We start from the raw sequence: 26,470 nt of genomic DNA on the forward strand, positions 1-26,470 counted from the left end.
AGGGAAAACTGTCTATTTTTAGGCTTAGGTTTGATGAAAAACAGACCTAAGGGTAGAAATGTGGTCAAAAATGGTATGATCTGATAATAGACTGAGGGGGAAAACCCAGCATGGCCCGTCTGTTCAGATTCTTCCTGGCCTTTCTGTGTAGCATTCCTTCCTCCCAGGTATGGTGCAAGACTCCTCTGGAATGAGTGTCTAATGACCTATTGGACAAGGTAGGTCAGAGAATTTCTTTCTAGCCAGCACTTACACAGAAAGGTGGGGGGGAATACTATTTCTAGGTTTTATGGATTGCTTGGGGTGGGGGGTGGGGGTGGTTCTAGTTTTTTTTTTTTAGTTTGTTTTTATTTTCAGATTTTGGCTGGGGCTGGGTTTGAACCTGCCACCTTCTGTATATGGGGCCAGCGCCCTACTCCTTTGAGCCACAGGTGCCACCCTGAAGGGTTCTAGTTTTCATGGTCTGCCTTGAGGAAGAGGAATTCTGGTTTGTATGACTCACTTTGGAGAAGAAAGAGGGATCAGAGACTGGAAGGCAAGAAAAGATCAGAGAGAGACTTTGCTTCTGAGGCTGCTTCTGAGCCCTTCTAATCTTTAGTTCAAAGTATTTAGCATGCCAAAGCACCATATTTTCAGGCTATCATTTTCTGAGCCCAACACTATTTGAAATATAGTGGATAAGTCTTGTAAAAATGAAGTTACATTCTTTTCCCAATGTGGGAGCTTATATTTTAGACACTGGTTAGGAAGCACCTTGCAAGTTCTGTCTCGCTGAATCCTACTTAGAAGGATTATAATTTCCCTCAATTTCCCTTAGGAAACTGAGGTCAGAGAAGCTAGTAACTTACCCAAGAACAACCAAGTACTAGAGGAGAGGTTTGAACGCAGGCATCTGATTCCACAGGTCATGTGTTATACTGGGGGTCAGAGATGGAATGATACCACTGCAATCTTTAGCTGTCTTTCACAGTGAGGAAGACTTTCTTGTTACACTCCCCTGCCTTTAGCAGACCTGAGTGATTTCATTCTCACTGAACTTGATGGTTTATCATTGTCCTAAGGGACCCAGGCAACCTACCCAATATATAGAGGAAGAAACTGTCCATAGGAACAGGATTGCAAATGGACAGGATACAAGTCACCAAGGCCAGAGTTAGCCTCAGACCAGCTCTTCTGGTGTGATTTCCGGGGCACAAGGCAGCCCACATGATATTTTTGCTAAAAATCAACCATAAAATAACCACTGTGCTTAACACAGAACCAGATGTGTGCTTAAATTTATACAGGTCACTGATCTCACCTAGAGCCAAAGGGACCCAAGATACTTTTCATCTGTCTCTCCTAGCGGTTTTGTTTTGTTTTGTTTTTTCAAGTTGGATTAATTTTCAAAAATTCAAAGTCAGAAGATTGTGTCCAAATATCTGAATTTTTTTTAGCTTCTTCCCCTAAATGTAAAGATCTGGCCACACTGACACATATTCTGCAGTCCTCCATAGCCCCATTCTTTCTCTTCCTCCCACCCTGCTGCTTGGCTCTCCACATCTCTCTCACCAAAATGCAGATATTCTCTAAGGAGGTAACTAGTGAATCTGACTAGTCACATCTCAGTGTAAGGATCTTTTCCTGAGAGCTGGTTGAGGGAAATTATAATAATTGAGGCAAGTTAAGGAGAGAAAGCATGGCTCCCTCAGACAAATAGCCAGACCATGCCAGAACACAGCAGAGATTTCTAGGGTTCCAGAAAAATCACAAGATAAGAAATTGGTATTCAAACAGCTGTGTGAAACTAGAGCATATGACAGAAACAGCTCCTGTTTCCCAAGAACTCATCCTCTCACTGAATTCAAAAAACACTAAGCTTTTCTTAGCATCCTGGGCCCCTTTCCCTGCACCTCTTCTGGAAGTGCCTTGGGTACTAGACAGAGGCAAAACCTGGAGGTAATTAGACGACTGCTTACTCAGGCTATGAGTGAGCCCAAAAGAATGGGTCTGGCTTTGACCAGGGCAGAGCTAAGACCAGAAGAGAATCTGAATGAAGAAGAGGCCCAAGTGATTAACTTGGGTCTGGGCAGCCAGGAATGGAAGCAAGATCTCATTCACCAAGATGTTGAGCAGCTGTGTTCTCTGAAACACAGACCACATGAGTGAAAATCGTCTTCCCTGAATTTGGAGGCTCTTCCCGCCAAAGCAGTTTGTTTTGCAGAAAGAGCGGAGCACAGTGAGGGAAATTTTTATATGGAGATGTGGGAATAGATGAGAAGGCCTTTGGAGGACCTATCTGATAGACCTTGGGACTGCATCAACCTCCCCCAAAGGCTGATCTGGGAGAGTTTCAGCTCCGCATATTTGAACTCAGACCTTTTTTGGTAGTAGCCCATGTGATAAGTGTGTCAACAGAGCCCCGGACGTGTGCCCAAGGGCAGAGAGGGGGGTATGTGTGATGAAGTACTTTTAGGGCTTTTAGAGAAACAGGAAATTCAGTAATCAGAAAGAGAAAAAATCTCTTTTAAAGCCAGTGGATAGGATGCCAGAGTCAGAATTGTCACACTCCAGGGTACTGCTGTTGATAAAGGTGAATACTGAAGAATGAGAGGAGTTGCCAAGCTGGGTCAAAGGTTCACTCTATTCAGGGCCCCTACCCTGACCTTCCCCTTCACCATTCAGTGGGAAGGAGTCCCTGAAATTCCTCTGAACCCCAGCCCTCATAGCCTACTGCCATCATCTGCCTTGCATCCAAAGGAATTCACCTCACCTTGCCCTTTTCTTTTCTTTTTTTTTTTTGTACAGACAGAGTCTCACTTTATGGCCCTCGGTAGAGTGCCGTGGCATCACACAGCTCACAGCAACCTCCAACTCCTGGGCTTAAGCGATTCTCTTGCCTCAGCCTCCCGAGTAGCTGGGACTACAGGCGCCTGCCACAACGCCCGGCTATTTTTTGGTTGCAGTTCAGCTGGGGCCGAGTTTGAACCCGCCACCCTCGGTATATGGGGCTGGCGCCTTACCGACTGAGCCACAGGCGCCGCCCACCTTGCCCTTTTCAATGTCAGTCCTGAGAGGTTCCCGGCTCCCAGTTCACCTCACCTCTAGCCCACTAAGCCCCACAAGGCTCTGTATGTTCCCTATTCTCCCAAACTCCCCAGCTCCTGAAACTCTTCCTCTGTGCCCTCTGCTGCTCAAATCTCCTTTACCCTTTATCCTCGGTGTCACCTGGCTTCCCCCTGAGCTGGTTGCTTTTTCCACTGCCTCCTCAAGCAGTGGCTTTTCTCCTCCCACAACCCTATCTCTAGGTCTAGAGGTAAGGAGAGAGGTGTCCTTCTTGCTCCTCATGGTGTTCAGATGCTTCTGAAAGTGTTCTGTAAACCCTAGTACCCCACATTGAATTTCATATCATCAGATTATATAAATCACTACTGTCTTCTTCTGACCCTCAAGGGTCATCTTTCAATTATTTAGGTCCTGGTTCACTGTTTCTCTCCCCATGATGTGTTGTTAACTCTTAGTGATTGAAATATCCACATCATTGGCCCTTCCAGCCTCTCAGCACCTTGATCTCCTGTCTTCCAGTGCTCTTCTCTCTACTCCACTCCAGTTGTGATTACCTACAACTGCAAACTCCCTGTTAGCTCAGTTTCACAAATCCTACTCTCTGACCTATCTTTCCAGTTTACCTAGTTTACCTCTTCATCCCAACAATCATTTTACCCACCAGAACAACCACCCTCCACGGCTGCCCACTGCTGTGAAGTTCCTGCACCCCTCCTGCCCCAGTGTAATGTTATGATTCAGCCGCTATAATCATTGCCCTTTCCACACACCCTCAAATCTTTACTTCCCTTTTTCTTTGCCATACTTACCTGGCCTGATGTAGACTTAGTCAAATCCAACTCTCTGCCCACTCCACACCCCCACATCTTCAGTTGAACATAGGAACAACACACAACCGCACTGCTTGATCTCACTTTAAACTCATGATGACAAAACTCAATTGAGCCCTTCCTGCTGACTAACAGCACAGTTCCCTGTTCACTCTCCTTTGCTGCTAGATGACAGTTTTCGTACCATCTTCTATCTTCTCAAACCCTTAATACTTCCTTCCCGCTCTCATTCTCAGCTCGTAACTGGATTCTTTTTTCACTGGGAAAGTAAAAACAACCAGAAGAGAATACTACAGATTCCCACAAATGACATTTATCCCAGGACCAGCAGTCACATCTTCATAATTTGTCCATTTATTATCCACCCTTCAAAGCAGATTCCTCCACTTGGGCGCTCAGTCCAGTTCCTCTCACCTACCCAAGGACATTCAGCAATCCTTCCCTTTCTCTCCTACACCAATTGGTCTCTTTCTACGGGCTCATTTCCATCAGCACACAAGCATGCTATTATTTCTCACATCTTAAAAAACAACAAAGCCTTTTAATAACTCTGCTTCCTTGGCAGCCTCTGCTTCATTTGTTTGCTCCTCTTTAAAACAAACTCCTAAAAAGACTCATTTATGTTGCAGCATCCGACTCTCCTCCTCTTCTCCCTTAAACCAACCCCAGATCAGGCTTATATATCCATTACTCCACAGGGTTGTTCTTGCCAAAGTTACCATGACTTCCATGTCACTAAATCCAAAGATCAACTCTCAGTTCTCATCTTACCGATTAATAGCATCTGGGACATGTATAAATCACCTACTTCCTCCTTCTTGATACAGTTTTTTCACCGTTGTTAAACCTCAAGACATCTCGCTCTTTTGGTTTTCCCTCCTATCTCACCGCTCGGAGCCTTCTTTCTCTTTTTTCCTGGTTCCTGCTCTTTCCCCTGACCCCTGAATGTTGAGGTGTCCAGGGCTGGGAACTCAGTCCTCTACTCGTCCTTTCCTACCTCTTCTGAGGGTCTCACTCAAATACATGGTTTTCAGTACCATCACTCTGCTGTCACAACCGACGGCAACCCCATTCATTCTTCTGGGTGCTCAAGCCAAAAATTTAAAGTCATCCTTGACTCTTGCTGTCCTCTCACATACACGTCAGATTTGGCAGTAATTAATACTAACTTCAAAATATATCCAGAATCCAGGTACCTTTGCCTCCTTTATTGCTGCCAAGTAGTTAAAGCCATCATCACCTCTCTCCTAGATTATCACTACAGCTCCCATCAGTTTCCCCTGCTTCTATCCTTCAACCTAGCAGCCACAGCGATCCCTTTTAAATAAATGCAACTTAGATTATGTTATCTCTCTAATCAAAACCTTTCAGTATCCCCTCTCCCCATTTCTCTTGGGGTGACTCTTTAAAAACTACCATGTCTTTCTGTAAAAACCAAAGTCATTACAAGATCTTCCATTATCTGGACTCCTCACCTATCACTCACCTCTCTACCTTCCTCTCTGAAACTCTTCCTCACTCATTGCAGCTTCCTGGCTGTTCCTCAGATAACCCAGGATATGTTCCCACATTGGGGTCTTTGCTATAGCTATACCTTCAACTTGAGCACACTTGCCCCAGACATCTACATGATGAACTTTTTCATTCCTGCAATATTCCAGTTTCACCTTCCCAGTGAGGCCACCCAGACCACTTGCCCTTTCCTTTATACCCTGACACTTCTGATCACCCTTACCCTGCACAATCTTGTTCTTTTGTGTCCCTATGGAACTTAAATCTGCCATGCTATGTAATTTATGTATTTGTTATGTGTATTGCTGATTGTCTATCTTACCTCTCCCTGCAGGAATTTTTGTCGATTTTGTTGACAAACATATCCCAAATGGCCATAACAGTCCCTGGCACTTATAGGGAGATAATAAACATTTTTCTGAATAAGTGAAAAGAATCTAGACACACAGAGATTCTTTGGCCATCAGAAATGGCTGGGGCAAAAGCAAAGGGGAGAATGGAACTAGAATGAGCAACTTGAGCCAACTATAAATGCATGATTCATGAGCAAAGTCAGGTCAAGTCGAAGCAAATTACTTAGCTGTGCACTTATAATTACCAGAGAGAGAGAAAGGGAGATATGGAATCTCCCGTATGGTAGATAATAGAATGACTTTATTTACCACATAAATGGTAATAAAAACCCAGGCCAATGAAACTGGCTACCCAATTCCTATCACAAACAATTTGATTGCTTTTTAGCTGCTCTCCCAGGTCAAAGTGAGCTAATTACACAGTTCAACAAAGAGGCACTAGAGAGAGCAAAGGCTAAAGGACAGGAGCTCATGTGTGAGTTCTTTGAAAAGAAAGCCTCTCTCTCCTCCTGTTCCCCCAAGTGTCTTCTCAAGTAGACGATACACATACTAAGTATTTTGAGCAGACTCTGGGTCCATTTCATCAGAGTCCTGCAGTCACTAGAGCAGATAGATTAACAGCTCTGGCTTGCCTGGCCCCACCATGGCACCATTACAGAAGTCTTCTGGAGGCCATGCTTTCCTTTCCCAAGGGATTGCAGCCTTGAGGCTGACTGCCAACATATTCTATCTCCGAGGATACCAATGTTATGCAAGGAGCCTCTGCACTCAGCATGAAAGGAAGCTTCTAAAGGCCTCCAGACATTTTTGTTAGAGACCAAAAAATGTCAGGCTAGGCCCATGTTGCTGCCCCAGGGACTAAAGGCCCATTAGGAGTCTTATGTCTGGCCAGGAGGCCTTACCTGTCCCAAGAAAAAAATAGAATACCAGAGCCTTGTGGTCTCCTGGATTCACTTCACAACATACCTAAGCAACCATCTCTTAGTTTCCACAGGGCTTCTGGGAAAAGTTCCAGCAGATCCCTCTAGACTATAAGGTCTGACAATTAAGTTTGTGAACTCTTCCTAGAAAAGTGCTACATACCTCATTGCCAAACATCACTACAGTCCTCTTGGATGGCCAAGAGGAGTGCTTCAAAGGTGACCATAGTGATATTCATCACTGAGGTATGTAGCATTTTTTTCTTGGAAGGGTTCACAAACTTAATTGTCTGACCTTGTATACAGAATGACAAGGCCCAAATTCACAAAAGGGACATAAGCCACATTGCAGTGCCTTTTGCCAAGATGGGGGCATGCTCAGCTGTGCTTTTCAAAGTAAGGAATATAAGTATATCTATGGAGGTGACCCAAAGCCCAGAAAGCAGCCGATAGGTACTGAAGTAGGATAAGCCCATGTATCATTTTCTCCATAGAATAGATAGGTTCATTCACAAGGAAGGCATTCACATTTGTGCAACCCAAGTACAACAGGGAGCCCTGTGTGGTTCAGAGTAAGCAAAACCACAGTAAAAGTAATACCTCTCCTGTAGGAAAATGTAGTTTAAATCAGATAAGATAGATGATCAGGCTCATGAGAAAACGTCAAAGGGGGTAAATATGGTTCATACACAGACTAACATCTCTTCCTTTCACTCATGGTTGCCCCATTTTGTTCCTCCTCATTCTCCCAAAACTCTGCACCTGCATCTGCCCACGTACACACACAGTAGTTTGTTTCTTTCCCAAACTCCTTTAATTCCCCAGTCCTGAAAGAATTTATGGACAAGGGAAACAGGATACTGTAGTAGTTAAGAATGCAGGCTCCAAAGCTAAAATTGCCTGTATTTTGGATCCTGGCCTTACAGACTTGCGCAAGTTACAAGTTATTTGCCAGAGCCTTAAGTTTCTTGCCTGTAATATGGTTATCATGAGGATTAAATAAGATAATGTGTGCAAAAGTGCTTGGCACAATGCACTAAATAATGTTAGTAACCAAATTTTTTTTGGGGGGGGAGGGTAGAAACAGAGTCTCACTTTATCGCCCTGGGTAGAGTGCTATGGCGTCACAGCTCACAGAAACTTCCAACTGCTGGGCTTAGGTGATTCTCTTGCCTCAGCCTCCCAAGTCAGTGGGACTACAGGCGCTCGCCACAACGCCCAGCTATTTTTTTGTTGCAGTTTGGCCGGGGCCGGGTTTGAATCTGCCACCCTCAGTATATGGGGCTGGCACCCTATTCACTGAGCCACAGGCGCCACCCCCCTAATTTCTAATATAAATTAACTGGTGGGGCAATTTGCATTAGCGGATCCAAATATCTTTGATAAACTGGACAAAAGGAAGGTGAATTGGCATATGGGCAAGTGTTCAACTTGGTTCTCCAGATATCCCTGCAAATGTGGCCTGGAGTAGGAATTTGGGGGAGAAAAACAAGCCATGAAGCTCTTCTGGCGCCAACAGGGACTTAGGGATCATGGGTCATTTGGGCCAGCCACACTCGTCTTTGTTCCTAGAGATTTAATATCTACCTAACTATTAAATGGCCGTGATTTGGAGGAGAAAAGACAAGAAGAGGAATTGCTTTCAGCTGGCCCTCGTCTTTAAATAACCAGGGGTACAAAATTTTTTTAACACAAAGGAGACCATGTGTAAAACATTAGTTAAATTCAGATATAAATCTAGTCTTTGACCAGTCCAGAGTTAATCAATATGCTTTTATACTCTCTTTGAACTTTTGAGTTTTCTGGCAACAACAAAAATCCTAAACCGGATCCAAAACCATAGTCCAGACAGCCCAGAGTTTGCTCTCCCTCCCTCCTGTCACATTTGTTGACAGAACTACTCTCCTTACCACATTCATTCCAGTGGTGATTCAAATTCTTCTGCAGAAATGGACTTGAAAGACAGAAAATTGCTCCTGTAATCACTTAATAAGGACTCCTGGACTAGAAATATAGAGCTATGAATATGGATTTACTTTCAGCCTTTGTGGATGGCTTTTTCTCAGTTATTTTCATTGAAAATCATGATGGAACTAATTTAAATAGCAAGGTAAACTGAGATGGAAAATTACCCAAAATAAGAATGTTGATGAAAATATAGACTGGCCTGTTTTAAGTACATCAAGGATGCTTTGTTTAAATTACAAATATATATATTTGAAATGTGTTCATTTAAATGCGTCAGTTTTAGGCAAAACTATTCTAATCCTTTCCAGCAATATCAATAATGTGATTTGGAAAAAGATCATGTAGGTTTGATTTATAAAGCAGAGTTAGAAGTAAGTAGTGGGTGAATAAGACCCACCCAATGACTGCAGCCAGTTTCGCCAGGAAGATTCATGGCCATGCCTCAATACTGTCCTGCAATTCGTTCCAACAGATTTTACTATAACTCTAAATCATTAGAAACAACTGTTGCTGTTACCAGCACTATCTCTGCCTCAAAAAGAGGAAAATTCAGGACATGGAATATAATCCTCTCCCTATCTGGGAAAGAAATCAGTCCATTTGTCATCTGAACTGAAAATATCAGCTAAGTATGCTAACATTAGAGTTTCAAACCTCAATATTATATATCTTTTGAAAATAAAATAAGCATACACAAGAGGTGGCTGGATGCAGCGGTAATAAAGTGTTTTACATTGAATTAACTAAATATAACCTACAAAACCATCCTATCTATTGCAAATTCTTTCCAGGAAAATGTCAGAAAAATCTAACCAAGAGCATTTTGAGCTCTTCACAGCAAGTGAATTCTTCCCCTTATCAGATGTATGAACATTTATATAAGGCCAGGGATTCATGACTTGGAGAGTGTAATCAAAGGCAGTGCGAACACAGTGTTCCTTCTTTTTTTTTTTGAGACAGTCTCAAGCTGTCACCATGAATAGAGTGCTATGGCATCACAGCTCACAGCAACCTCAAACTCTTGGACTTAAGCAAATCTCTTGCCTCAGCCTCCCAGATAGCTGGGACTATAGGCACCTGCCACAATGCCTGGCTACTTTTTGGTTATAGTTGTCATTGTTGTTTGGTGGGCCCAGGCTGGATTCGAATCCTCCAGCTCTGGTGTATGTGGCTGGCACCCCAGCCACTTGAGCTACAGGCGCCGAGCCAGTGTTCCTTCTTTTTACTTGAATGACCCCTTGCCCATGAAGGTCATTACTGTTTCACAGTACCCCAGGGATGAAAGAACTTTGAAAGGTCATTTGCCTTGAGACCTAACTAGCAGCACTAGCATCACTGGGAGTAGCATCACTAGTTAGAAATGCAGAAACTTGGGTCTTCCCTATTCTTACTGACTCAAAAGCTGCACCTTTACAGGATCCCCAGGTGATTCTTATGCCCCTTCAAGGTTAAATATGCCACTCTACATCATTCTCCTGCCTCTGAGCAAAACTGGACACAATGGACAGACCAGTCTCATTTAGCCAATTTTCAGTACTTTATAGAGTGTCCTGTCTGAGTCACCGAGAGGAAAGGGGAAATATACTTGTTTAAGGAAGTCTTGCATAACTTAACAAAGTTAGTAATTTCTTCAACATATTCAAGTATGTATTTTTGGAAGCCCTGCAGATTAGGTCAAAGTCAAGAAAAGCAGAAAATGGAGCAGGTTCAAATAATAACCTCTAATAAAATAAGGGTAGTACAGAAGCTGAGTCTATGAGGAATGGCGGAGTAATTTCACTAAATTATCAGATCCAAAATCGTCTCCACACTGAATGATTTATAGTCTTGGAAGCTTATAGGCTTGAGTCTCTTGCTGTATTTCTTTTCAGATTACTAATTTTTATTTAGTGCTTCCCTGCAGCTTAAAATGAAGGCTCTGGAACTCCTAAAATGAAATCATCTGATAATTTGTGTGGTCATTCTGTAATTGTTGGGTAAATTTTGTATTTGTAATAAGACTGGAATCTGAACAATAGAAAACTCTCTGTGGTTTAATGGCAGCTTGACCTGGAAGCCAAAAGCTGAAGGACTTAGAAATATTTACATATGTGCATTCCGGGGGCCGTCAAATTTAGCTGCACATTAGAATCACCTAGATAACGTTTTTTTAAAAATGTATTTCTTGGAGTATAACTGATATACAATAAACAAACATACAGCATTTGTGTGTACAAGTGGATGAGTTTTGATATACATTATATACTCATGAAACTATTGCTACAATCAAGCCAATCAACCTCAAATTTCCATATGCCCCTTTGTAGTCCCTCTCTTCATCCTGCAACCACTAATTTGCTTTTTGTCACTATAGATTAGTTTGCATTTTCTGGAAGTTTATCTAAATGGAAACATATGGTATATACTTTTTTTTTCTTTTGGCCTGGCTTCTTTGACTCAGTGTAATGGTTCTGAGTCACCCATGTTGTTGTATATAATAATAGTGTGTCCTTTTTATTGCTGAGTAGTATTCCATTGTATGGATGTACCACATTTTTGTCTAACTGTTAACAAATGAACAACATTTGGGTTGTTTCTCATTTGGGGCAATAATGAGTAACACAGCTATAAACACTGATGTAGAGATATTAGCATGTAAGTTTTCATTTCTTGAGATAAATACCTAAAAATGGGTATGATAAGTGTATGCTTAACTTGAAAGGAATCTACCAAAAACGTTATCCAAAATGGTTGCACCATTTTGCTTGCCCACCAGAAATGTACAAGAGTTCTAGTTGCTCCACATCCTTCCTTGCAGTTAATACTCCCAGATTTTTTTTTTTTTGCAGTTTTTGGCTGAGGCTGGGTTTGAACCCACCACCTCCAGCATATGGAGCCGGTGCCCTACCCCTTTGAGCCACAGGTGCCACCTAGTATTTTTTTTTTTTTTTAGCCATTCTAATAGATTAGAAATGGTATACTTACTGTGGTATTAATTAAAATTTCTCAGGCAGCGCCTGTGGCTCAGTGAGTAGGGTGCCAGTCCCATATGCCGAGGGTGGCAGTTTCAAACCTGGCCCAGGCCAAACAGCAACAAAAAATAGCCGGGCGTTGTGGTGGGCGCCTGTGGTCCCAGCTACTCAGGAGGCTGAGGCAGAAGAATCACCTAAGCCCAGGAACTAGAGGTTGCTGTGAGCTGTGGTGCCACAGCACTCTACTGAGGGCAACAAAGTGAGACTCTGTCTCTAAAAAAAAAAAAAAACAAACAAGGAAAAGAAACATAAACACATATATGCAGGCATACAAATGGTTAGTTTTTTAAAAATTAAAAATAAATAAAAATTTCTCTGAATACTAATGTTGAAAAATCTTTTTATGTGCATATTTGCTATCTTTATATCTTAGTGAAGAGTCTTTCAAGCCTTTTGCTTATATTTTAAGCAGGATTTTGTTTTGCTTTGTTTTCTTAATTGTTGAGTTTTAAGATTTCTTTATGGTTTTTTTTTTTTTTGAAACAAGTATATGACTGGTAAATACTTTCTCCCAATCTTTCTATTCTATTAGCAATGTCTTTCAAAGAGCAGAAGTTCTGGCAGCTCCCATGGCTCATTGGGTAGGGCGCCAGCTATATACACCATACACCGAGGCTGGCGGGTTTGAACCCAACCCAGGCCAGCTAAGGCAACAATGACAACTATACCAAAAAGAAAATAGCCGGGCATTGTGGCTGGCATCTGTAGTCCCAGCTACCTGGGAGGTCGAGGCAAGATAATCACTTAAGTCCAGGAGTTTGAGGTTGCTGTGGGCTGTGATGCCACGGCACTCTACCCAGGGCGACAGCTTGAGACTCTGTCTTAAAAAAAAGAGCAGAAGTGTTCAATCCGATGAAGTCCAATTTAGTAATTTTCTTTTATAGATGGTACTTTTGGTGTTGTATCTGAAAATCTTTCCCTAATCCAAGGTCATAAAGATTTTTTTCCTATTTTCTTCTAAAAGTTTTATACTAGGCTGGGCATGGTAATCACGCCTGTAATCCTAGCACTCTAGGAGGCTGAGGCGGGTGTATTGCCTGAGATCACAAAGTTGGCAACCAGACTGAGCCAAAGCAAGACCTTGTCCCTAAAAATAACTAGGTGTTGTGGCAGGCGCCTGTAGTCCCAGCTTCTTGGGAGACTGAGAATTGCTTGAGCCCAAGAATTTGAGGTTGCTGTGAGTTGTGACGCCACGGCATTCTACTGAAGGTGACAAAAAAATAAATAAAAGTTTTATACTTTTCGGTTTTATATTTAAGTCTATGGTACATTTTGAGTTAATTTTTATATATAATGCAAGTTTGGGGACTATTTAGGTTTTTTTCTATGACTATCCAATAGCTTCAATACCATTTGTTGACAAGATTGAACTTTATTTACTGAATTGCCTTTGCCCTTTTGTGGAAAGTCAATTGACCATATACTTGTAGGTCTATTCTAGATTCTGAATTCTGTTTCACTGATGAATCTTTATACTAATACCACATTGTATCTTGATTACTATAGCTTTAAAAGCCAATTTTATTTTTTTCTAAGAAAAATATGAATTATAGAATAAGCTTGAATTTTAAAATAAGTTGGTCAATTTTCTGGGGGAAAACAGCCTAATTTTGATTAGGATTCCATAGAATCTATAGATCAATAGAAAAAGATCTATTTGAGAAAAACTGACATTTTTTTCAAATTCATATGAGAGTATAAATTTTTAGCTTACATCATTTTCAATTCTAAGGTAAGGTTCAAGTTGTAGTTGAGCCCTTCACTCAAGGTCATGCTGAACACCCTCACATTGTGCATATTAGGTGAGTTCCTGGCAATTGCCCTCTCTCCTCCCTCCAATCACCCTAGAAAACTGACATCTTAATAATAATAGGCATTGAGTCTTGCAACCCAAGAACACAGAATCTTCTTTCATTCCTCTCAGCAATGTTTATTCAGTGTTCAGGCCTTGCATTTCTTTTGTGAGGATTATCTCTAAATATTTTATTTATTTATTTTTTTTTTATTGTTGGGGATTCATTGAGGGTACAATAAGCCAGGTTACACTGATTGCAATTGTTAGGTAAAGTCCCTCTTGCAATCATGTCTTGCATGTGTGACACACACCAAGGCCCCACCCCCCTCCCTCCGTCCCTCTTTCTGCTTTCCCTCCCCCCATAATCATAATTGTCATTAATTGTCCTCATATCAAAATTGAGTACATAGGATTCATGCTTCTCCATTCTTGTGATGCTTTACTAAGAATAATGTCTTCCACGTCCATCCAGGTTAATACGAAGGATGTAAAGTCTCCATTTTTTTTAATGGCTGAATAGTATTCCATGGTATACATATACCACAGCTTGTTAATCCATTGCTGGGCTGGTGGGCATTTAGGCTGTTTCCACATTTATTTTTATACTATTGTAATTGCTATTATTTATATGATTTTAGTTTCTATTTGTTGAAGCTATTTAGAAAGTTAATTTTTTTTTTTTTTTAGAGACAGAGTCTCACTTTGTCGCCCTCAGTAGAGTGCTGCGGTGTCACAGCTCACAGTAACCTCCAGTTCTTGGGTTTAGGTGATTCTCTTGTCTCAGCCTCCCAAGTAGCTGGGACTACAAGAGCCCAACTCAACACTGGCCTATTTTTTTGTTGCAGTTTGGCTGGGGCCAGGTTTGAACCTGCCACCCTCAGTATATGGGGCCAGCGCCCTACTCACTGAGCCACAGGTGCCACCTGACAGTTGATTTTTTTTTTTTTTTTTGTGGAGACAGAGTCTCACTGTACCACCCTTGGGTAGAGGGCCGTGGCGTCACAGCTCACAGCAACCTCCAGCTCTTGGGCTTACGCGATTCTCTTGCCTCAGCCTCCCGAGCAGCTGGGACTACAGGCGCCCACCACAACATCTGGCTATTTTTTTGTTGCAGTTTGGCCAGGGCTGGGTTTGAACCCGCCACCCTCGATATATGGGGCCGGCGCCCTACTCACTGAGCCACAGGCGCCGCCCGACAGTTGATTTTTTTATATTGATCTTTTATCCTGCTGCCTCACTAAACTCACTTAATTATATAGCTTCTTTATAGATTTCATAAATTTTTTTTATGTAGACAATGGTGGTATCTGAGAATAAAGACAGTTTTACTTCCTCTTGTCCAATTTTTATTTATTTAATATTTTTTTCTTGCCTTATTACACTGGCTAAAAGCAGTAAAATGTTGAATAAAAGTGGTAACAGTAGGGCGGCGCCTGTGGCTCAGTTGGTAGGGCACCAGCCCCATGTGCCGAGGGTGGCGGGTTCAAACCCAGCCCCGGCTGAACTGCAACCAAAAAAGAGCCGGGCGTTGTGGCGGGCGCCTGTAGTCCCAGCTACTCGGGAGGCTGAGGCAGGAGAATCGCTGAAGCCCAGGAGTTGGAGGTTGCTGTGAGCTGTGTGATGCCATGACACTCTACCGAGGGCTATAAAGTGAGACTCTGTCTCTACAAAAAAAAAAAAAAAAAAAAATAGTGGTAACAGTAGACAACCCGGTTTTTTTTTTAGGTGGTCTTAGTGGAAAAATATTCAGTCTTTCCCATTAAGCATGACGTTAGCTTTTGGGTTTTCATGGATGCCATTTCTCAAAGTGAAGAAGTTCCCTACTTTTCAGAGTTACTTTTTTCAAAAAATCAGAAATGAATTTTGTATTCTGTCAAATCCTTTCTGTGTATCTATTGAGATATTCATATGGTTTTTCTTTCGGTTTTTTGTTTGTGCTTTGTTTTGTTTTTAGAGATAGGGTCTTGCTCTGTCACCTAGGTTGGAGTACAGTGGTGTGGTCTTAAGTCATCACATCCTCAAACTCTGATGTAAACAATCTTCTCACCTCAGCCTCCTGAGCTGCTGGAGCTACAGGTGTGTGCCATCATGTCTCGCTAAATTTATCTTTTTTTTTGGCTGGGGCTGGGTTTGAACCCACCACCTCTGGTATATGGGGCCAGTGCCCTACTCCTTTGAGCCACAGGCGCCGCCCTTTTTTTTTGGAGACAGAATCGCACTGTCTCCCTCGATAGAGTGCTGTGGCTTCATAGCTCACAGCAACCACAAACTCTTGGGCCCAAGCGATTCTCTTGCCTCAGCTTCCCAAGTAGCTGGGACTACACGCCCCCAACACAACACCCGGCTATTTTTTGGTTGTATTTGTCATAGTTGTTTGACAGGCCTGGGCTGGGTTTGAACCCGCCAGTTCCGGTGTATGTGGCTGGCATCCTAGCCACTGAGCTATAGGCGCTGAGCCTAAATTTATCTTTTCTGTTAGTTCATTCATCCATTTGTTTGTTGTTAGAGATGTGTTGTCTCACTGTGTTGCCCAGACTGGTCTCAAACTCCTGGCTTCAAGCAATCCTCCAGCTTTAGCCTCTCAAAAGTCCTGGAATTGGGTGGCACGTGTGGCTCAAAGGAGTAGGGCGCTGGCCCCATATGCTGGAGGTGGCAGGTTCAAACCCAGCCCCGGCCAAAAAAAAAAAAAAAAAAGTCCTGGAATTATAGGTATGAGCGACTGCACCTGGCCTTTTATCTGTTAGTATGATGAATTACGGTAGTTGACTTTAAAATTTCAAATTCATCTTGTATTCCTGGGATATAGTTATGATATATTATCTTTTTTATACTTTGTTAGAGTCCATTGGCTAAAATTCACTTAAGAATTTTTGTATGTATACTCATGAGAGATACTGGTCTTGAGTTTTCTTTTCTTACTATGTCTTTGTCTGGGTTTGGTATTGGAGTAATACTAGTATTATTGGTACCAGTAATGCTGGTCTCAGAATAAGTTTCCTTCTCTTCAATTTACTTGTAATGTTTGTGTTTGAAGTCAGTATTATTTCTGTCTTAAATATTTAATAGAACTCATAATCTAGGACTGAAATTTTCTTAATGGGAAGATTTTTAACCATTAATTCAATTTCTTTAATTAAGACAGAGCTATTCAGGTTATCTATTCTCAAATAAGCTTTAGCAATTTGTGTCTATGAAAGAACTTTTCCATTTCTTCTAAGTAGGTAAAATTTATAGGCATAAAATTGTTTTTAATATTTCCTTATTCTTTCAAAATGTGTAAAATCTGTAGTGATATTGCCTCTCTCATTCCTGACATTGGTAATGTTAGTCTTCTCCCTCTTGTCAGTCTGGCTAGAAATCTATCAATTTTCCTGGTCATCTCAAAGAACTAGATTTTAGCTTCATGGATTTTTTTCTGTTTCATCAATTTCTTCTCTGATATTTATGATTTACATACTTCTGCTTAGTTTAGATTTAATTTGCTCTTTTTCTACTTGCTGAATATGGAATCTAAGGTCATTGGTTTAAAATCATTCTTATTTTCTGGCTTGGTGCCTGTAGCTTAGCAGCTAGGGTGCCAGCCACATACACTGGGGCTGGCAGGTACAAACCTGGCCTAGGCCTGCCAAATGACAATATCAACTACAACAAAAAAATAACCAGGCATTGTGGTGGGCGCCTGTAGATCCAGCTACTTGGGAAGCTGAGGCAAGAGAATCACTTAAGCTTAAGAGTTTGAGGTTTCTGTGAGCTGTGACACTATGGCACTCTACAGAGGGTGACATAGTGAGACCCTGTCTCAAAAAAGAAAAAGATCAGTCTTATTTTCTAATACAAATATTTAGTGTTATAAATTTCTCTGTAAATATAATATAGCTGAACTCACAAATTACGATATACAAGCCCTGACAATTAAGTTCATGAAGTCACCTCAAAAGTGCTGCATATCTCATTGTTAAATATCATCATTACAATCACCTTCGAAGTACTCCCCATGGGAAGCTATGCACCAATGCCAGTGCCTAGTCTCACTCTTCAAAACAATTTTGGAACTCTTTTTCTGGAATGGCCACTAGAGATGTCATCACATTATGCTTGATGTCCTGAATGTCATCAAAATGTCTTCCTTTCAATATTTCTTTTATCTTCAGATAAAGAAAAAAGTCACTGGGGGACAGAGCAGGTGAGTAGGAAGAATATTTCAATATGGTTATTTGTTTCTGGCTAAAAACTTCCTCACAGACAATGCTGTGTAAGCTGACGCATTGTCATGATGCAAAAGCCATGAGTTGTTGGCTAAGATTTTCAGTTAGTTAACTGTTCCTCTATCAATGTTTACCTGCTCTGCTATGCTTCTCACAGTCAGTTGACGACTTTGATACACAATTTGATGATTTTTTAACAGTGTTTTCATAAGTTCTCCCCATTACTGGCTGCCCTGACCTCCCTTCATCAGTGATGCTTTCTGTCGTCTCAGAAAGCATCCATTTATACACTGCTATTTTGTTCATGGCATTATCTCCATAAACTTGGACTAACATGTCTCTGATTTCATTTCCATTCTTGCCAAGTTTAATAAAAAATGTAATGTTTCTTTCTTGCTCTAATTCAAGCTTTGACATTCTCTCAATGGCTTACTAAAACATACAACAAAATGAATGCCATTCAGCAAGACACTGCTACATATGCTGGGCACGGTGGCTCACGCCTATAATCCCGGCATTTGGGAGGCTGAGGCGGCTGAGCTCACGAGTTGGAGACCAGCCTGAGCAAGAGCAAGACCAAGACCCTGTCTCTAAAAGAATAGCTGGGCCTTGAGGCAAGAGAATTGCTTAAGCCCAAGAGTTTGAGGTTGCTGTAAGCTATGATGCCACAGCACTCTACTGAGGGCAACAAAGTGAGACTCTGTCTCAAAAAAAAAAAAAAAAGACACTGAGGAGGTGCCTATGGCTCAAAGGAGTAGGGTGCTGGCCCCATATGCCAGAGGTGGCAGGTTCAAACCTAGCCCCGGCCAAAAACTCCAAAAAAAAAAAAGACACTGCCACATGTTGACACAAACACAACTCTGAGACACTGTTATACCAAGGTTATGAAACCTTACTGAGTTGTTTGTATGGTGCTGCCAACATAAGAGCACGGTGACAAATTCATGAACTTAATTGTGAGACCTTGTATATTTAATATATATTTTATTTTCATTTAGTTTCAAAAATCATTTGGAAGTGTACAAAATTTTTTCCTAATAATTGGCTATTTCTTAGATACATTCTTATTATTAATATCTAGTTTAATTCCACTGTGGTCTAAGAACAAACTTTGTCCAATTTGAATCTTTTAAAATTTCTCAAGATTTAATTTACGGTCTACAATATAGTAAATTCGGAAAAATTTTTATGTGCACTTGAAAAGAATATATACTCTGGGCGGTGCCTGTGGCTCAGCGGGTAGGGCGCCGGCCCCATATGCCGAGGGTGGCGGGTTCAAACCCAGCCCTGGCCAAACTGCAACAAAAAAATAGCCAGGCGTTGTGGCGGGCGCCTGTAGTCTCAGCTGCTCGGGAGGCTGAGGCAAGAGAATCGCATAAGCCCAAGAGTTAGAGGTTGCTGTGAGCTGTGTGACGCCACGGCACTCTACCGAGGGCGATAAGGTGAGACTCTGTCTCTACCAAAAAAAAAAAGAAAAGAATATATACTCTGATCTTGAGTGCATGTCCAAAATGTCAATTAAGTCAAATGGACTTGATGGAGTTATTCAAGTCTTCTATATCCTTACATTTTTTGTCTACTTGCTCTATCAATTATTGAGAGAAGGGTATTAAAAATTTCTAGTCATAATTATGCATCTCTTTATTTCTCCTTTCCATTTCTAAACATTCCAATACCAAGGCCACACATCATTCCAATTAATTCAGACATTATTGAGGGCATGATCTTTTTTTAACTCACCTGCGTGATTTCAATGGGTTTGAGAATCACTGCCTTATGCATTCCATATTATGAATTCGACAGATACAGAAAATAAAAAGATCTGCTAGATGCCAGAAACTGTGCTATATTATTTTGAACTCATTGTCTTCACATCTGTCTTTGAGGTAGGCATTATTCACTCCCATTTTACAAAAAATGAAACTGAATCTTGCACGCTTATCTAAGATAACACAGCTGATTAGAGAATGTAACTGGGTTAAACCCAGGTTTCCTCACTCAAAGTTTAGTACTTTTTTTAGTGTATCACAGGTACTTATATTTTGTTCTGTGAAGTATGTTTATTGATTGGAATTCTGTCTTTATTTCTCTCCTGTCCCCCAACATAGTGTTTTGGGTTATGCATACGAGCTCCATCTAACCCAAACCTTATAATTTTCACTGGACTTACCGCATTCTCTGTACCCTGAGATGATTCTAGGGATTTTTTTCTTTTTCTTCTTGAAAGTATCTGGGTTCATCTGACTACGTAGTAGTCATCAATCTGCCTTTTTATGGCCCAACCACAACCTAAGTTTAAATTCAGGATGTAATTAACCCTGATACATAGGCACTTCTCCAAGAATCTTCTCAGGCCACAAACTGTCAGACCGCTTCACTCCATTAAAGTGCAACATTGGCAGCCAGAGACCAGATTTAGAGCAAGTTTAGAACAAGATTATAAGAGAAGAACAGCGTGAGGATGGATGCATCTCCTGTGTATAAATGCTGTTTTGTTTGAGTGATTCCAAGCACTGGTAAGCTAAGATTGATTAACTTGTGTTAGGATTAATTTGTAAAAGTCAGGAATGATTTGAATCATTCCTCCAGGTGACTTGCTTAGCTGCCTCTGGGGAGAGAATCAATTGAAAAAAAAAAAAAAAATGGACTGCTGCTGTTTTAGAGAAATGTACATTCCCAGAAGAAAAGGTAATGAGGTGCCTCTTGGTGCACTTGAGCCCTTGTGAGCTCTCTTTCTGCTTTGTTTAATTTTTTGTTTTGGGGGGTTTTTTTTACACATATCCTCAGGCCTCAATATACACTAATGAATCCATTTAAGTTTGTTCCTTTCCATAAATATTAAATGTAAATCCTACCCCCCAAAACTACCTTCTTTGGCCTATTTTCTATATGTTATGTTCAGACCTCTTCACCTGACTTTCTCCATTTCTGATAACTCACATTTTGACCTCAAGACTTCATAGTTGCTAATGTGACTTCCTCTATGCTTGGAATGTTTTCTCGTTACTGCCCAAAGTAAAAAACAACCACAACAAGTTAAGGCTTGAGTATTTTTTTTAAACAAACAGTCAATTATTTATAACTAAAACAAGTCTACAATACAAAAGTATTTAAGACGAAAACATTCACTCATATTTCTTCCACTTACCACAACCACTTTCTCTTCTCCTACATTTTTTTTCTAGTCTTCATTCAGATATGGAAGTATTTTACATAATTATCATGCTCATATAATTTTTGTGTTCTACTTTTTGTTTAAAAAGTTAATAAACACTTTTTCTTCCCTTTGCATGGTCTATCTAATTGTCTTTTTGTGCATTTCCATGGCTTTGTGGATTTCCATGGATATGCCGTAATTTGTTTAACCATTTCCCCTGCTGCTGTGCATTAAATTGTTTCTAGTTTTCACTGTTATAAGTGATTCTGCTATAAACATCTAGTATATATAAAGATTTCTCCTCCTCTTCTTTTGAATTACATCCTTAGAAGAAATTTCCAGGAGAACTGTTACCATGTCCAAGTGTTTTAATAATTTTAAGAGATGATGAGCCCTTAAAAAAGCAGTACCACAGAAATTCATAACCCCTATCACATCTCGATTTATAACATAAATGACAGCATAGAAGAGCCAAGGAACTCCCTAAAGCATCACTAATTGTCCATTCTCATACCCCAGAGTGGTTCAGGCTATACAAGATAAATACATGTACTTTTTTTTTTTTTTTTTTTTTTTTTGTAGAGACAGAGTCTCACATACCACCCTCAGGTAGAGTGCCGTGGCATCACACAGCTCACAGCAACCTCTAACTCTTGGGCTTACGCGATTCTCTTGCCTCAGCCTCCCGAGCAGCTGGGACTACAGGCGCCCACCACAACGCCCGGCTATTTTTTTGTTGCAATTTGGCCGGGGCTGGGTTTGAACCCGCCACCCTCGGCATATGGGGCTGGCACCCTACTCACTGAGCCACAGGCGCCGCCCTACATGTACTTTTTTTTGAGACAAAGTCTCCCTCCATCACCCTGAGCAGAGTGTCATAGCATCATAGCTCACAGCAACCTCAAATTCTTGGGCTCAAGCAATTCTCTTGCATCAGCCTTCTAAATAGCTGGGACTACGGGCACCTACCATGACCCCCAGCTAGTTTTTGTTTTTCTATTTTTGGTAGAGACAGGGGTCTCACTCTTGCTCAGGCTGGCTATCTTATTCTTTATTCTACTGCAGCCCATTAAAAAGAATTAGCCAATTCTTCCCACACCTTAAGTGATGAGTTTTTGGAATAAGTCTTAAGAAATTATAGAACAATATCATAGAGTAAACCAAAGATCCACTTTCTGAGATAAATTTTGTCTTAGAAACAAAATGAAGACAGAAGGCCCCATGGGGAGGGGACTCAGGTCAGATATGACTGGAACGCCAGTGTCACAGTTGTCTCCAGTAAACTGGTCTCTGGGAGCTGGGTCAAGGCTGAATTAAAAGCCAAACACAGACAGCAGCTGTTGAGGATGTAAAGTCTCTGGACAGAGTGGCTAGGGAGCTGGGTGTGGTCACCCAGAAGCCAATTTCCACCCCACCCTATAGGCCCAGAGCCGGGGGCAGAGAAGAGACAACTTCCCATATTGCATTCCAGTCCTCCTTGCTGGGCTCAGTGACAATGCCGGAGGCTAGCTGCATGCTGCCTGGGCGCTCCGCACACACCTCCCTCAGTGGTGTCCCTGCTGGAAGGCAGTGAGCTCGGGCCTCTGAAAATACCATATCCAGAAAGCCAGGATACAGGACTAAGCTACACACGCTGCACAATCCCAGCACTAATGTCCTCCAGGGACTGCAGGGCGTTATGGGGGCTTTTCCTACATTGCCCAAGTCAGTTGAGGTGCATAGGTGACACTGTCCACTTCCATGATTTCCCAGAAGGTTTGTCAAAGGCCCCGTGAGCTGCATCATCACTGAGCAGGGAATCTTCGTTAGTCATTTCAACAGCACTTTTCCTGGAAACCCTGACTGTTCCACTCTCCAGAAATGATCCATCAAACTCTTCTCTTTGCTGAAGTCATACTGCAAGAACTCCCATAATCAATTTCCCACATTAGAATCCCTGCTTCATTATGTAACAAGAGAATCAAGAGGCAAAAGAATGGATCAGACGCTGACAACTTTTTTTTTCTCTCTCTCTCTCTGTAAGATTTTATTATGAAAAATTTCAAAAAACACAAAGTGAGAGACAAGGAATAAAGAATTCCCATGTGCCCACTGCCCAGCTTGGATCATCTCTACAGGTGCCAATCTTATTCCTCCTCTATTGCCCCCCCATACCCCACTACTATGTACACTATTTTTTTCTGTAAGAATTTTTTAAAGCAAGTACCAAACACAGTGCCATTTTGCTCATACACTTAGGCATGCATCTCTAACTAATGAGGACTTTTTAAATATAACTTTTGTAGGCACTTGTCTTTATTATCTGTCAGTACCCTGTTTCCTTGAAAATAAGACATCCTCCGAAAATAAGACCTACTTACAGGAAAGATGAGACATCCCCTGAAAATAAGACCTAGCGCATCTTTGGGAGCACACCTTAAAATAAGACACTGTCTTATTTTGGGGAAAACAGGGTATCTACGTAGCATTTAGTATTAATGCAAGGCACTATAGTAAGAATTTTTATACTATATACTTCATGAAATCTCAGCTCACCAGAGAAATACCTTGGAAATTCACAAATTGTCCAGGAGGAAGAAAGAAATGCCTTGGCCCTAAGAACATTGCTATTTACATTTTACTCAGGAGGAAAAGTGCTTGGCCAACTCAGGATAAGCTGTGGAAAGGCTGTGGGCCAGAAGCCTTCAGAGTTTAGAATAAGAGACATGTCAGAGCCTGACTTTGCTCCATGCCCCCTGGATACTTGGGGTATTATAAGAACATTTCTTCCTCATCTGAAAACCACCTTTAAAAAAAAAAAAATGACCTTATACTTATCACTTGAAGCTGTCCAGATAGAATCTCATGGCTTCTTGAAAAGGTAGTGCCTTAAAAATAGACGTCACTCAACAAAAGTTTTGAAATATCCAATTTACATTTCTACTAATCAGACTTGTATACATATGGAGCAGAGGGGAATTGTTGCTTCACACAAATGTAATCTCAGTGTATCTGTTTGCTGTGTACTCCTCCTTTGTGATCTCTGCACGTAATGTATATATCAAAGCTCAGGGGATTTAGCCAGAATAGCTGTATTGGGTTGGCTTATTGAGAGAAGTCATAAATATAGTTTGGAGGGAGCCTTTGCCTCAAGGATAGACTGATAAACCCATCCTGAGTCACATAGCCTTTGGGCTGCTACCTGTAGCTGGGCCTTTTCCCAAGACTCCTAGATGCCAAACCCAAGTCAGCTGACATAAGACAGTCATGACGTGCTATTGATTTTCCCTTAACCACCTCTTGGGTCTTCCTGTTACTGCCCTCTCCCAGGTTCTCATCACTTCCTGCAAGATTATGCTGGGGACAGGGACATGTTATACAAAGGAGGTGCCCAGAGTTGTGTGGGTGACAGCCATGCCTAACAAGAGGGCGTTCACTAAAGATGAGCTGTTGGTGGCTGTTCCCTCCACCTAGAACACCCTTGGGGTGTCTGCTTGACTCGCCCCTCCACCCACTGTGCTTCTTTCAGGTTTCCGCACAAGTATCCCATTATTGGAGGGCCTTCCCCGACCCTCCATCAGAGGGCATGCTCACTCTTGAGCCCTTTTTCTCTGCCATATTTGTCTCTGTCCCCTTTTCACAACCTGATCCGTATTTATTATTTGTTGTTTAGGTTACTGCTGCATCCCCTGCACCTAGAACAGTATCCGGCATATGGCAAAGATTCAATACGTTTGTGCAGAATGAATGACCTCATTGAGAACAAGATCTTCTACCACACGCAACTGATCAAAGAGGCCACTAATTACAAAATGCAGTCAAGAAGGAAATATTCGGAGGAGAAGCTTCACAGGAGGAAGTCCACAGGGAGATACAAATGAGCTTTCCAGAGCCAACATCCCCCAAACCTAACTATTCTAATAGGAATGTGTATTTCTTAAATCTCCATCCTCTGTGACTGCTACAGAGCTTGTGACTACTGGCTCATAACCAGGTACCCTGTTCCTACACTTTGTTCCTGCCCTCCAGGAGCTATGTGAAGCTCCCCCCAGCCTGATGCTAACAAACTTTCGAGCACATACACTTTAAGAATAATATATCCCTCTCAAAACTACACCACTGAAAGGTGTTCCTTCAACAACAGAAAGATTTATTATGTTCTTCCTCCACAGAAAAACCACAGGAATATTTCCTTCTTGACTACAGCAGTGAGTTCCAAGTTTCATTTAAAAACTGGCCAGATGCTTCCTCCTAGCTTGTGTGGGAAGAAGTTAAGATAAAGAGCATTTGAAACTCTACCTCTGCACACCTGACTCATACTTTATTCCCTTCTGACAGGTCTTCTTCCTGTTTCCCCAAAGTCAGGGATGAAGAGCTGTGTGGCCTCTCTGCCCAGGCAGTGGGGGCCCTGGGACCTCCCTGGCCTCCCTCCCTCTGATATTAATAATAGATGGCTTTTAGTGAACTGCACATCTGCCATTCACCAGGCACTGCACTTTACAAATTGTCTCAAATTCTTAACCCCCAAATTAGAAAACAACTGTAACTAACTGCTGCCTAGACAGCCCCGTATTCCTAATAGCAGTCTTTTGTCTTTCTGCCTCTGTCACCAAGCATCGCCTTTGTCCAGTATATTTGCAGAAAGTGACTTGTTTCTTATTGGCAGAGCCTATTCCTCTGCTTTCACCTGCTCCTAAACTCCACACTCAAACAGGGCCTTGGCTCCCTGTTGTGCAGGGTTGTCCTAAAACTCAGGGTTGCCATCTTTCTGTGACAAACACTGATGGTGGCCTCAGGGGTATAGTAAGTGGAATAGTGATCCTCAAGAATGCCCACATTCTGGAACCTGTGACTATGTTACCTTACATGGTCTTTGCAGATGTGATTAAGTTAAGGACCTTGAGGTGGGGAGATTATCCTGGATTATCTGGGTAAACATGATGTAATCACAAGGATCCTTATAAGGGAAAGAGGGAGGCAGGAGGATCAGAGTCAGAGAGAATGTGAAGATGAAAGCAGAGGTCAGAGGGGTGAAAGGAAGGGGCTGAGGAATGCAGGCAGCCTCCGCTGGAAGGGACAAGGAAACAGATTCTTCCCTAGAGCCTCCAGGAGGAATGCAGCCCTCCCAGAACCTTGATTGTAGGCCTTCTACCTCCAGATCAGGAAAACAATGAATACATAAGGGTTTTAAGCCTCTGAGCTTGTGGAAATTTGATAAACCACGAAGAGAAAACTAATACAAGAGTTGATACAAGGACAACCATTATTCCAGGTGCTGGAATAGAGCAGTGAACACAGAAGGCAAAAATCCAGGCCCTCCCAGGGTTTCCATGTTAATGCCCCTCCTTTGTGATATCCCCACTGGACAGCATTCACTCCAACCCTTGTCCCTCTCTCCAAACAGAAGAATCCTATAAAATGCAGATAATCCACAGCAACACATTTCTCCCAGTCTGAGTTACTCAGATACCATGCCTTTTGGTATGCCTTTTGCCTAGGTGATTCAGCATAATGCACAGTAGGCTTCATTTCTCCAGTTCCTACTCTTTTCAGGGTCTCTCTGCTGATGTGAGGTCAAGATTCCTCCTCATTTTTTCTGTGGTCTTTTGATCTCCCGTGAGTGACTCTTAGGTCACATACACACATATATTTATTGTCTGTTTACAAGCAAAGACAACCAGTCTCAATCTAAATC

The 26,470-nt window shown here is 41.8% G+C and overlaps 1 protein-coding gene across 6 annotated transcripts in view; it reads left to right on the forward strand.

Annotated features, from left to right (window-relative positions):
- EML4 (EMAP like 4) overlaps positions 1–26,470 on the forward strand; it is a 259,337-nt gene that overhangs the window by 20,645 nt on the left and 212,222 nt on the right. For 2 of the 6 annotated variants that reach the window (XM_053587443.1, XM_053587447.1), the window contains 2 exons: positions 22,820–22,913; positions 24,449–24,769. The exons of 3 other annotated variants lie outside the window; for them this stretch is intronic. The gene's annotated coding sequence lies outside the window, so the exon portion shown is untranslated. The remainder of the gene's footprint in view (positions 1–22,819; positions 22,914–24,448; positions 24,770–26,470) is intronic. One more of the 6 variants, XM_053587444.1, reaches the window with a different exon arrangement.

This window comes from Nycticebus coucang, chromosome 4, assembly GCF_027406575.1.
Source record: "Nycticebus coucang isolate mNycCou1 chromosome 4, mNycCou1.pri, whole genome shotgun sequence".
NCBI lineage: Eukaryota > Metazoa > Chordata > Mammalia > Primates > Lorisidae > Nycticebus > Nycticebus coucang.